We start from the raw sequence: 12,613 nt of genomic DNA, 5'->3' as shown, positions 1-12,613 counted from the left end.
TGAGAATTATGATTAATAACACATTTTCCTCAAGCTCTGTGGTGCAGAATTTTTAAAAATCTTCAGGATTACAGCTAATTTTCAGTGAATTAAAATAATTCTAGATTTCATTTAATTTCCATGTATTTGAATTTGTTCTAACCAAGAGCTTTTATGTTACCTATTGCTAAAATGTTTTCTATAGACTATTCTTTCTTTTTTTTTTTTGTGGTACGCGGGCCTCTCACTGTTGTGGCCTCTCCCGTTGCGGAGCGCAGGCTCAGCGGCCATGGCTCACGGGCCTAGCCGCTCCGCGGCATGTGGGATCTTCCCGGACCGGGGCACGAACCCACGTCCTCTGCATCGGCAGGTGGACTCTCAACCACTGTGCCACCAGGGAAGCCCCTAGACTATTCTTAATAGTGGGTTTAATGTATTTATCTTCTATAAAGCTAAAAGGTAAATATTTCCTCCTCAGTTACATATGCAATGCTCAATGGACGCTGCTATATTTAAAAACCTTGATAAAATGTATCCATGTTTAGAAAAGAAGTCAAAGTGTGAAAAATTAGTAAAAGTGATGAATAACTTAAGAGTTAGCTTATTTCTACCTTTCTAGACCAATGTAAAAATTTTACAGTAAGAGCCAAGAACTCAGTTATGAGCTCATCCTGATAAATTTTAAATTAGTTATATACTCCATATCAGTCTATGCTTTTCTCCTTAACCACCTTGGGAAAATATTCGTCACAACAGAAAAAGGTTTTATGTAGCCAGGATCAACGGTTGCCCCCCAAGATCCATTTTCCCCTTCTTCTACAGGATCAAACTTCCTATTTTTAGCCAGACACAGATTTCCAAGCCCCCCCTTAGTCTTAGGTACAGCTATGTTTACTAAGTGTTGGCTTATAGGATATAAGCAGAGTGGTGTGTGCAGCCTCAGAGAAGTCCTTCATGGGACGGTGGAATGTCCTTCTCCCTTTCCATTCCTCCTTCCTGCTGGCTGCAATGTAGACATTATACCAGGAGCTGCCATGTCGGATAAGGAAGGAAGAACAATGGGATGAAAGGAGCCCGCGTCCTGGATGATCATGTAGCTGCCACAGCACCCCTGGACTGCTTCTATTTACATGAGATAAAAATAAAATTGTCTTTCTAAGATACTACTACTATTTTCAGTTTTCAGGTACTTGCAGCCAAATCAAATTCTGATGGGATCAGAATTAAGGAGAGACACTATAGAAACGGTTTCTGTCTGATTAGTGGTGAAAGAGGCAAACCCATAAGATCCAAAAACTAAAAAAAAGCTACAATAATCTCACTAGGGAATAGAATGGAGTCATTTCACAACAGTACAGCAGAAATCATAAGATGGAGATTGAGACTAGATGGATAGTAAAACCAAAAGGCCCTATAGCCATCAGTTTTCAAGTTCTGTAAGGGAATGCAAATCTTAGGAAATCAAAGCCCCAAGTCTTCAAGAGGAGACTCTATAAGGATAAACATCAAGACACAAAGGCCAACTGTATGAAGGTGCTCTAACTTTAACACCCAGTAACTCTCTCTTAGAAGTCTAGAGCTCTTCATAGACAAGATGAGGAAAGTTCATCTAGGTTTCCTCTCCTCAGTTCCAGTTCCTTTTTTTTTTAAAGAGTTAGACTTTTTTAAAAAAATAAATTTATTTATTTATTTTGCTTCACTGAGTCTTCGTTGCTGCACGCGGGCTTTCTCTAGTTGTGGTGAGTGGGATCTACTCTTCGCTGCAGCGTGCGGGCTTCTCACTGCGGTGGCTTCTCTTGTTGCGGAGCACAGGCTCTAAGCATGTGGGCTTCAGTAGTTGTGGCATGTGGGCTCAGTAGTTGTGGCTCACAGGTTCTAGACTACATGCTCAGTAGTTGCGGTGCACAGGCTTAGTTGCTCTGCAGCAGGTGGGATCTTCCTGGACCAGGGCTGGAACCCGTGTCTCCTGCGTTGGCAGGTGGATTCTTAACCACTGCGCCACCAGGGAAGTCCTCAGCTCCAGTTCTAAGATTCACCCTTTCACAAGGCAGAGCACTAGGGCAATCTCAGTAAAGGAAGATTCTTTCCCTGGCAGAGAAGGACAAGCCTAGAGCTAGCTAGCAAGAGGCCAAACAGTCTTTGAGGTTCCCTTCAAGTTGTCTAGATGTAATTACTCCTGAACTGAAGGGAAATGAGTATTGATTTCAAGAAGATGTTCTGTTTAGGTATATTTTTGCCATTTTCTAGAGCTTCCCAGGGGCTACATATTTTGAGTTTTCCAGTCTTATTTTCCATTGGTTCACTTTAAGGATCCTCAGTCCAACCAAAGTACTCAACAGGGGCTTCCCTGGTGGCGCAGTGGTTAAGATTCCACCTGCCGATGCAGGGGACACGGGTTCAAGTCCTGGTCTGGGAAGATCCCACATGCCACGGAGCAACAAAGCCCGTGCGCCACAACTACTGAGCCTGTGAGCCACAACTACTGAGCCAGGGCACCACAACTACTGAAGCCCATGCGCCTAGAGCCCATGCTCTGCATCAAGAGAAGCCACTGCAATGAGAAGCCTGCGCACCACAACGAAGAGTAGCCCCCGCTCACCGCAACTAGACAAAGCCTGTACGCAGCAACGAAGACCCAACTCAGCCATAAATAAATAAATAAATAAATTTATTTTTAAAAAAGTACTCAACTGGTTTCATGTGTGAATTTATTTTCCTTCCTCATAAAACTTGTTTATTCTTTCATCTGACTAGAAATATTTATCTTTGCTATCAAGATCTGATGTATTCTTAATATTTCAGCTTGAACCAGCCACAGAATGGGAGAAGTCATTTGCAACACATAATGATGAGAACATGCCCCAAAATACAGAGAATTCCTCCACATTAAAAAGACAGATGGGGCTTCCCTGGTGGCGCAGTGGTTGAGAGTCTGCCTGCCGATGCAGAGGACGTGGGTTCGTGCCCCAGTCCGGGAAGATCCCACATGCCGCGGAGCGGCTGAGCCCGTGAGCCATGGCCACTGAGCCTGCGCGTCCGGAGCCTGTGCTCCGCAACGGGAGAGGCCACAACAGTGAGAGGCCCGCGTACCGCAAAAGAAAAAAAAAAAAGAAAAAGACAGATGATCCAGTAGAAAATGAACAAGAGTCCAGGGGGACTTCCCTGGTGGGTCCAGTGGTAAAGAATCCACCTTCCAATACAGAAGACACGGGTTTGATCCCTGGTAGGGGAACTAAGATCCCACGTGCCGGGGCAACTAAGCCCACGTGCCACAACAAAGAGCCCACATGCTGCAGTGAAAGATCCCACATGCCGCACTGACAATCCCGTGTGTCACAACTAAGACCCAACACAGCCAAAAATAAATAAATAAATAAAATATTAAAAAAAAAAGAGTAGGTCAGGGACTTCATAGAAAAAAATCTAAATGGCTAATAAACATATGAATACTAACAATAACCACAAAACCAAAATGTTGTAGAAATATTAATACAAGAACATAAAGATCTCTGGCCTTTGTGAAGTTTGTTCTATCCACTGATGCATCAAGCACCAAGCAATACTATCTACACTTCTAGGGTTATTCTGAGGATAATATTAATAATGTATGTAAGGGACTTAGCACAGTGGCTTGGCACATAGTAAACAGGCAGTAAACATGAACCACTTTAATGTTATCAATAAGAATAACTAGCTATTAGGAATGTAAGTGGTGTAACAGAAATACGAACAATGTTTCACAAACTCTTAAATTTGTCCAAGTAAAAGAAGATTCACAGAAGTGGTTTTTGAGGTAGGCCGTGGAAAATGAATTGGTCTTCTCTAGGTTAGATAATCCAAATTTTCACATTTTGAAAAATGCATATTTGAAAAACATAAAGTCTTGAAAAGTTATTTTAATTTCACAATTTTATAGGTTGATTATTGCATCATTTTTATTATTTCTACTATTCAAATATATATATGAGACAAACAGTTGCCTCATTATTCTAAAGAGCTTTTTATGTCAAGGTATTTATATCAGAAACATTAAATCATCAGACATTTGATCATTTATCACTTTAATCTAACAATATGTAAGGCTCAATTGCGTTTAACAATTAAAAATTCCATTTAATTTAACAAATTAAGTATTGAGTACTCTGATGATTATCCTCCATTTGTCTCTCCAGATTCATTTTCCACCCTTCTCTGCCTTGCTCTTTACCTCTGTCTTCCCTTATCTCAAAAGACTACGTTATCCAGTCCTTGCTTGCCCCCTCTCGCTTCTGGTTGGGTTTTGCCAATGAGAGGAAGTGTTGAACAGAACACCATGCACTGGTTACCAATCCCAGAAAAGGACTCTATACATTTCTGCCCATTATATCTTGGTATCAAGGTTGTGAAGGAAAACACAACAGTCAAGCACTAGGTAGAACAATGATTTACTCATATAGAGAAGAGACAGAGTAAGATCAGCTCCAGTCATGTGCACTAGTCTCATACGGCTAGTGGCTGCCAGCCAGCTGATAAAGGGAAATTGGTCCACAAGCACCCTCCCCCTCTTTATCCCACACTATCCCTGGAGTCTGAAATACTGAGAGCTGGGGGCAAGCCTGAAACAGGGGACGATAATCCCACAAAGTACAGGTTGTGTGAGCTCCAAGTGTTCCAAGTCCAAGACCCATTCTTACGAGGCCAAGAGGGGTTGAAAGGCTATGCACATGAGACTTTTTCCCAACAGGAAGGATCAGCAGAAAAGTAAAGAGTGGAAGGAGGTAGAAACAATAGTACAACGTATTCCCTGCTATATTTCCTCTTTGGCCATGGCTCTTGTTGAGTGGCTCCTCTTCCATACCTGTAACTCTCACTGGGTTCTGGAGCATAGTTCCCAACCCCTTGCCTCTTTGCCTGAGTGGATAACTGTTTCCAACTGGTGCTAGTCCCTGGGTGATTCATCATCCCTTTTTGGTTAAGCTATGCCCACAACTCTGCAAATAGTCCCTTCATTAAACTATGTTCCAAAAAACCATCCATTACTACCAGGACCCTCAATGATACAAGCATGACTGTACACCAGTCACTATACACAACAAGGCAAAGGCCTATATCAAATGGGTCCTCTACAGGATGCTAAACATGGTGAGCCTCCAACGTTTATGCTAATCTCCCAAAGATCTTTATTTTTAGCCTATTGCATTTATTTCACTAATGTATGCTTAGATGTGTTCTGTCTCCTTAAGCTTTCCTAGATAGCAAGAGCTTTTAAAAAATCTGATGAACTCTATGGAGCAACACCTTAGAAAAGCGCAAATATATATATACACCCTAGAAAAGCACAAATATTTTTGTATATAATTTGAGGGAATCCATGGGTTTCCCTGAAGCCCTTCAGCTCACAAACCCCAACATGAGAACCTCTAAGAAATAAATAAATGTGGGGCTTCCCTCATGGCGCAGTGGCTGAGAGTCCACCTGCCAATTCAGGGGACACCGGTTGGATCCCTGGTCTGGGAAGATCCCACGTGCCGTGGAGCAGCTAAGCCTGAGTGCCACAACTACCAAGCCTGCACTCTAGAGCCCATGAGCCACAACTACTGAAGCCCACGTGCCTAGAGCCCATGCTCCGCAACAAGAGAAGCCACCGCAGTGAGAAGCCCGCGCACTGAAACGAAGAGTAGCCCCTGCTCACCACAACTAGAAAAAGCCCACATGCAGCAACGAAGACCCAACACAGCCAAAAATAAATTAATTAAATAAATTTTTTTAATAAATGTGGACCTCCCTGGTGGCACAGTGGTTAAGAATCTGCCTGCCAATGCAGGGGACACGAGTTGGATCCCTGGTCCAGGAAGATTCCACATGCCGCAGAGCAACAAAACCCGTGTGCCACACTACTGAGCCTGCGCTCTAGAGCCTGTGCGCTGCAAGTACTGAAACCCATGCGCCACAACTACTGAAGCCCGCGCACTCTAGGGCCCGTGCTCCACAACAAGAGAAGCCACTGCAATGAGAAGCCCATGCACCGCAACGAAGAGTGGCCCCCACTCGCCACCACGAGAGGGAGCCCACGCGCAGCAATGAAGACCCAACGCAGCCAAAAAATATAAAAAAAAATTAAAATTAAAAATAAACAAATGCCCACTGAAATAAGAAGGGTGTTTCATTTACTTTGAGTTCCCAGAGCATATCAGAAGATCTGCCATTTATATTTCATTTCTCATTCATTCAACAATAGTACAATAAGAAAAATAATGCTAACGCCAGAATTAATCTCTATTTCTGAAGACTAACTTTATAGAAAGATAAACACTAAAGGCCTTGCAACCTTTAAAAACAACAAAAACAAACCCAAATTAGGTAGATCATTGGAGCAAATAAGAATGTTCAATAAATGACCCCAAACTGTGCAATCAAGTCTTACTCATCCACACTGAAAATGGACAAAGTATTAGCATAGCTAATCAACAACTCATTTCTTATTGGAATTAAATTACTTATTGGAAGGGGACTGTATCTGATTTACCTCTTTAATAGTATTTTCAATTAATTTGATATTAAAATAGTTTATACCTTTTGAGCATAAACAACTGATAACAAAAATCTACTATTTGGAAGTAGAACTCAACTTGAAATTTTAAAACTATTATGCGTCCTGCACTACCAGATTCCTGTACTCTGTAATAAGAATAAAAGTCCTCTGCATGAAGTTTTCTATGGAAATACTGTCAGAGAGATAAGCAAATAAGTTAAAACTTTAACCTCAAACGGTCCAGAATAAGAATATTATTTGTTTCCTAGAGAAAAATATTTATCTACTACCTGTTTTTCAGTCACTAGAAAGTCATTTGTATTTTTTTTTCAGACACAAATTTAGAGAGCTCTAAAACAACAAATTCCACCAACTCTCCACATACATGAATGACCCAAACAGAAAAAAGAGATCATCTAGTTGCAAATACAGAAGACAGGAAGCACAGGAAAATCCATCTGAAATCTGAGCAAGTAGTTCACGCAGAACTCTCAGCCATACCTTTATCTGACCTTAAATTTTTTTAAAGTAAAATAACATCTAAAGCATACTGGGGCTTTAAAAAGCAAAAGCCCATGGTTCATTTGGCATAACTGTGTAAATATCAGAGAATTCCATCAACATCTTCTCTATTTGACTACTGTTGAAAAAAAATTCACATATGCTTTATCACTATGCTATTTCACATTTACTTAAACTTCAGTGTTGTACCTTCAGGCTAACAGGATCTATTTTATTTCTTTTATATACGTAACACCATATTTGATCTATGTCAAGCACAATGATGTGCTTCAATTTTTATTCTGAATGTTTTTATAAACAATGATGCTTTAAAACTAAATTGCCAGTAACAGAACAAAAACGACAATGAAAAGACAATTTAAAAGCAAAATGGAGAGTGAGGCAGTGTTAGTACCATAAGTACTGTCATTGTTTACCAATTAGGCAATAACCAGGTTAAATGTCTATGATTGCTCATGCAACTAGACTGATATCACGTTACATCTGTGTTTTTACAGAAACTAGGGAAATGTTGCTACTTTTTTGACTTAGGGAAATTAGAATATGGGCTGAAAATAAGACAGGCAGTGTGATTTAAAAAGAAAGATATGTATACACCTGTACTCTGGCCTAAGCTAAAATGGCCATAGGTGTCAAACATATGTAGGAGACAGCAGATGGTAAATGTGGATGCCATACAAGGTATTTTTGTTGTTGTTGTTTTAAACATCCACAAGGCTGCCTTCAGGAAGTTTTAGTTTTGAAACTTTTTCTTTGAAGGTTCAGATGGTTAGAAAAGCAGCTAACACTTTCTAGGCCTGCAGAAGATCTAAATAAATTCTTAGATACATTTTTTTCTATATAAAATTATGCGAGCACGTATTTATAACAAGTTGATCTTTCTATAAAAAAGGTATGTATGTGCACATATATACCTAAAAACTAATACAGTTACAAATCAATTAAAAATTCTACCAACTAATTCTTTTACTACTGGTCCAGACCAGTGTTTGGGGAAAGTGGTCTATATAAGAAAAATAGAAAAATTCCATTCATACCAAATTTGGAAATTCAGTTTTTAACAATCTCATCATAGTCACCACAGAAAACAAAGATGATATGTACACATATAACTAATTTATGTGTTATTGGCCAATGGTATTTAATTAAGTTTTTAAAAATTCATGACAACTTTAGATTATATTTCTCAAAAATGCCAAAAAGCATAGTTTTAACTGCATCCCCTGTGACCATACACAATGCATGAATATTTTAGATTTTAAAATGTCCAAGCATATGTATAATAGCATTGCAGAAATTAACGAACAGTAAATGCCCAGTGAAGTCACTGACTGATTTAAAATGGCTGGAGAGTTACCATAACGAATCCTCTGCCTAGGGACTTCCCTGGTGGCACAGTGGTTAAGACTCTGCACTCCCAATGCAGGGGGCCAGGGTTCGATCCCTGGTCAGGGAACTAGCTCCCACATGCATGCCACAGCTTGCCTGCAAGCTGCAACAAAGGAGCCCACATGCCACAAATAAGACCCGGCGCAACCAAATAAATAAATAGAATAAATAAATAATTATTAAAAAAAAAAAAGAATCCTCTGCCTAGACTGCTAAAGCTGACTGGAGAAAAGTCTTATGAACACACTACATAGCACCATGACAAAATTATGGTTTCTGACGGCGGCTGGGCTTTCAAATCCACTCAGTATCATCATCTCCTTCATCCTTGATTCATACCATTCCCCATTCCTTTTTGCCCTTACTGTTCTAAATTTTACTTTTTTCATTAGCCTTCATGTTTTTTACCCATGAAGCAAGCATGAACTTCCTCAATCTTCCCTTTCACCCCTGAATGTATAACCCATGTGCTTCAAAGTTAATCAGGCCTGGGCTCCAATTCCAGCTCAACATTTACCAAATCTGCGACCCTAAGCTGATCTCTCTAGGCCCATTTCCTCATCTATAAAATGGGAATGTGGGAATGTGAAAACCTAATCACACCGTGCTCAAAATGATTTATGAGAAAAGATTATGAAAAATAACCAACGAACTGTGTAAACATGGCAGATGTCTGTTTGTTCTTTCTTCACTCCCACAATTTTACTCTTAATCCTTTCTGTTCTCTGCTCATTCCTCCTGGAAAATCCCGGCTTATTTCAAATAGCTTTAAGGTCACCTCCAGGTAAAACTTACGCCACCCATCTCCTCACTCAAGTAAAACTTTTTAGTGACTCCATGGTACTTAGCAGTTCTATTATAGTACATAGCACATTATTTAATAATGGCTTACCTATTTCAAACCCTTGCTAAAATGTGAGCTTCTGGAGGTAGGGACTGTTTACCTCTTTGGATTTCTGAAATCTAACAAAGTACCTAGTACATAGTAGGTTCTCAAAAGTTAATATAATGGAATGAAAATGATCTTAAGAAGCATTCCCACTATCCAGATGCCTTTTGGAACTTGAATTATTTATGTACTGTATTGGTGTCTGCTAGTGGATGGAATTATGATTGAAATGGGAAAATATAATGGAAAATGATCGTTACATTTAATCAAGAAATTAACACATAATCATGTCTTAAAATATTCTGGACCAGGTATATATATCCAAAAGTCTCACAGAAGAAAAAGAAAATGAAGTTAAGGGCCTATGCCAGGTAAATTTCATTACAAAAATGAAATGAATATAATTCACAGATCCATGTAGAAAAACATGAAGGAGTAACTGAATTGTTAAACAAAGAAAAATAACAACACTCCAAATAAAAAAAGTCAGGCATTTTTTCAAGCAGCCATTTGGAGACTCTCCCATCTCTGAGTATTTCAAAGAGATAGACAATAAACAATAGAAATCAGAAAAATATACAATGGAAAGTGACATGTGCTATGAAGAAAATTAAGCAGCCAAAGAATTACGTGTGGGGACTTCCCTGGTGGCACAGTGGTTAAGAATCCACCTGCCAATGCAGGGGACACGGGTTCGAGCCCTGGTCAGGGAAGATCCCACGTGCTGTGGAGCAACTAAGCCCATGCGCACAACTACTGAAGCCCGCGTGCCTAGAGCCCATGCTCTGCAACAAGAGAAGCCACCACAATAAGAAGAATGCACAATGCAACGAAGACTAGCCCCCGCTCGCTGCAACTAGAGAAAGCCCACGCACAGCAACAAAGACCCAACGCAGCCAAAAATAAATAAATAAAAACAAATAAATTAATTTTTTTAAAAGCCAACAAGATTTGTTAAGAGACCGGATGTGAGGTTTAAAAGAAAGAGAAGATGATGAATGGATAAAGAAAATGTAGTGCATATGTACAGTGGAATATTATTCACCCATAAAGAGAAGGAAAGTCTACCATTTGTGACAACTTGGATGAACCTGGAAGACATTACACAAAGTGAAATAAAACCAGACACAGAAAGACAAATATTGATTGATCTCACATACATGTGGAATCTAAAAAAGTCAAAAACTCATGGAAGCAGAGAGTAGAACAGCGGTTAACAGAGGCTGGGATGGGAGAAATGGGGTGATGTGGGTCAAAGTTCCTGTAAGATGAATAAGGTTTATACTTGAAATTTGCTAAGAGTAGTAGACCTAAGCTTTCTCACCGTATGTGTACATACATGTGCACAGACGCGTGCACACACACACACACACACACACACAGAAGGTAACAATGTGAGGTGACCAATGTGTTAATTAGCTTGAATTATGGTGATCATTTCACAATGTATATGTCTATTAAATCATGTTGTCCACCTTACATATATACAATCTTTATTTGTCAATTATACCTCAGTAAAGCTGGGGGGAAAGAATGTCAAGGTTATTGCCTTACACAACTGGAAGAATGGAGTTCCCTTTTGCTGGGAGGAAAGTCTGTGACAGGTAATGGGGCAGAGGGAAGGGCTGTCATAAGCTCCTTTGGTCTTGCTTTTCTAAAAACACGCCACCCTCAGTGTGATAAATAAAACCCAAGCAAAGCTGTACATGAATTCCTAACACCTGGGGAAGAAACGGTCTCATCTACTAATGGAAAAGAAGAATGAGCAGGTTGTCTCAAAATACATCCCTTGTTATCTCGCAGTGGCTCAGTTCTCAAGGGTTAATCACAAGCAAATCACTTTCTGCTGAACTCAGTGTTTTATGCTGCCTTATTATTTGGTTCAATTTCTACAAAGAAAGCTATTTGAATTTAAACAGCAAGTGGAAAGGAGAAAAAAGGGAAGAAACAAGAAAGACTGCTTGGCAAATCAGCAGAATTTGAGAAAGAGAGGTAGTGCACATGCAGATCAAAAGAAGGAGAGCAAGGGAATTTATATTCCAGAAAAAGTGTCAGACATGATAAAATGACATTAGGAAGAGAATTTTTACAATTATCCTTCCCTAAAAATTTCAAGCTGGCATGAATGTTCCAGATTTTCAAATCTAAATCCACCTGGCCCTTACCATTACTGTTCCATTGCCAAAAAAAAAATACACTTGAACTTCTCTCAAAGCACCAATTCTTTAATTAATTTAAGTGAAAAATTTTAAATAAGTAAAAAAAAAGCAATGTTAACTACATCTTACTTGATTGACTTTAAAGTCACTTTATTTTAAACCATAGGCAAGCATTAATATCTACAGCATGACTAGAGAGTAAATAAAAGGGCAAAACAAAACCAAACTGAAACAGTAAAACAAAACCCAAAAGCAAACATAATAAGAAACAAGGGGCTTCCCTGGTGGAGCAGTGGTTGAGAGTCCGCCTGCCGATGCAGGGGACACGGGTTCATGCCCCGGTCCGGGAGGATCCCACATGCCACGGAGCGGCTGGGCCCGTGAGCCATGGCCGCTGAGCCTGCGCGTCCGGAGCCTGTGCTCCTCAATGGGAGAGGCCACGGCGGTGAGAGGCCCGCGTACCATAAAAAAAAAAAAAAAAAGAAACAAAAGTCTCAGGCTCAGGACAAATGAGTACTTCTCCACTCTAATGTAATGAACAAAAAATTCTCCAAACTGAAATCCTTGCTATAACTGATGATCTTATGAATAACCTTTTAAGTACTGTTTAGCATTTATTCAGTGACCCACTGATACAAACCTTGTCTCTAATAACGCAAGCAGCTTTCTTTGTTCACGTTAAATGTGACTAGCCAGAAAGTCCTGTCCCAATACCGACCTAGTTCTGGTCGCCTCAGAGGGTACCAGGAGTCCCTGGGTTCATCACAGGTTTGCCACACCAGGCTGCACATTTGGCTTCAAGTTCTCAAACCCAAGGATACTGTGATGGTTCACTTTACGTGTCAGTTTGACTAGGTCAGTCAATTAAACCTCAGTGTAGGCGTTGCTGTGTTGGTACTTGGTACATGTGACTAACATCTATAATCAGCTGACTTTATTAAGTAAAGCAGTTTATCTTTGATAACATAGGTGTGACCATTCCAAGCAGTTGAAAGGCCTTAAGAAAACTGAGATTTCCCTGAGGAAGCAGAAATTCTGCCTCAAGACTTAGCTGCTGTCTGAAAGTTGCCAGCCTGCAGGCCAGCCCTACAAATTTTAGACTTGCCAGCCCACACAATTGTGTAAGCCAGTTCCTAGAAATAGATAAATAATACATTCTACTTA

At 40.0% G+C, this 12,613-nt stretch overlaps 1 protein-coding gene across 2 annotated transcripts in view; it reads right to left on the bottom strand.

Moving 5' to 3' along the window:
* DNAJC15 (DnaJ heat shock protein family (Hsp40) member C15) overlaps positions 1 to 12,613 on the bottom strand; it is a 65,621-nt gene that overhangs the window by 39,176 nt on the left and 13,832 nt on the right. The window lies entirely within an intron of this gene.

Source organism: Pseudorca crassidens, chromosome 18 (assembly GCF_039906515.1).
Source record: "Pseudorca crassidens isolate mPseCra1 chromosome 18, mPseCra1.hap1, whole genome shotgun sequence".
NCBI classification, from domain to species: Eukaryota; Metazoa; Chordata; class Mammalia; order Artiodactyla; family Delphinidae; genus Pseudorca; species Pseudorca crassidens.
The sequence above is the reverse complement of the archived record's forward strand: the minus strand, read 5'-3'. Positions and strand labels throughout refer to the sequence as shown.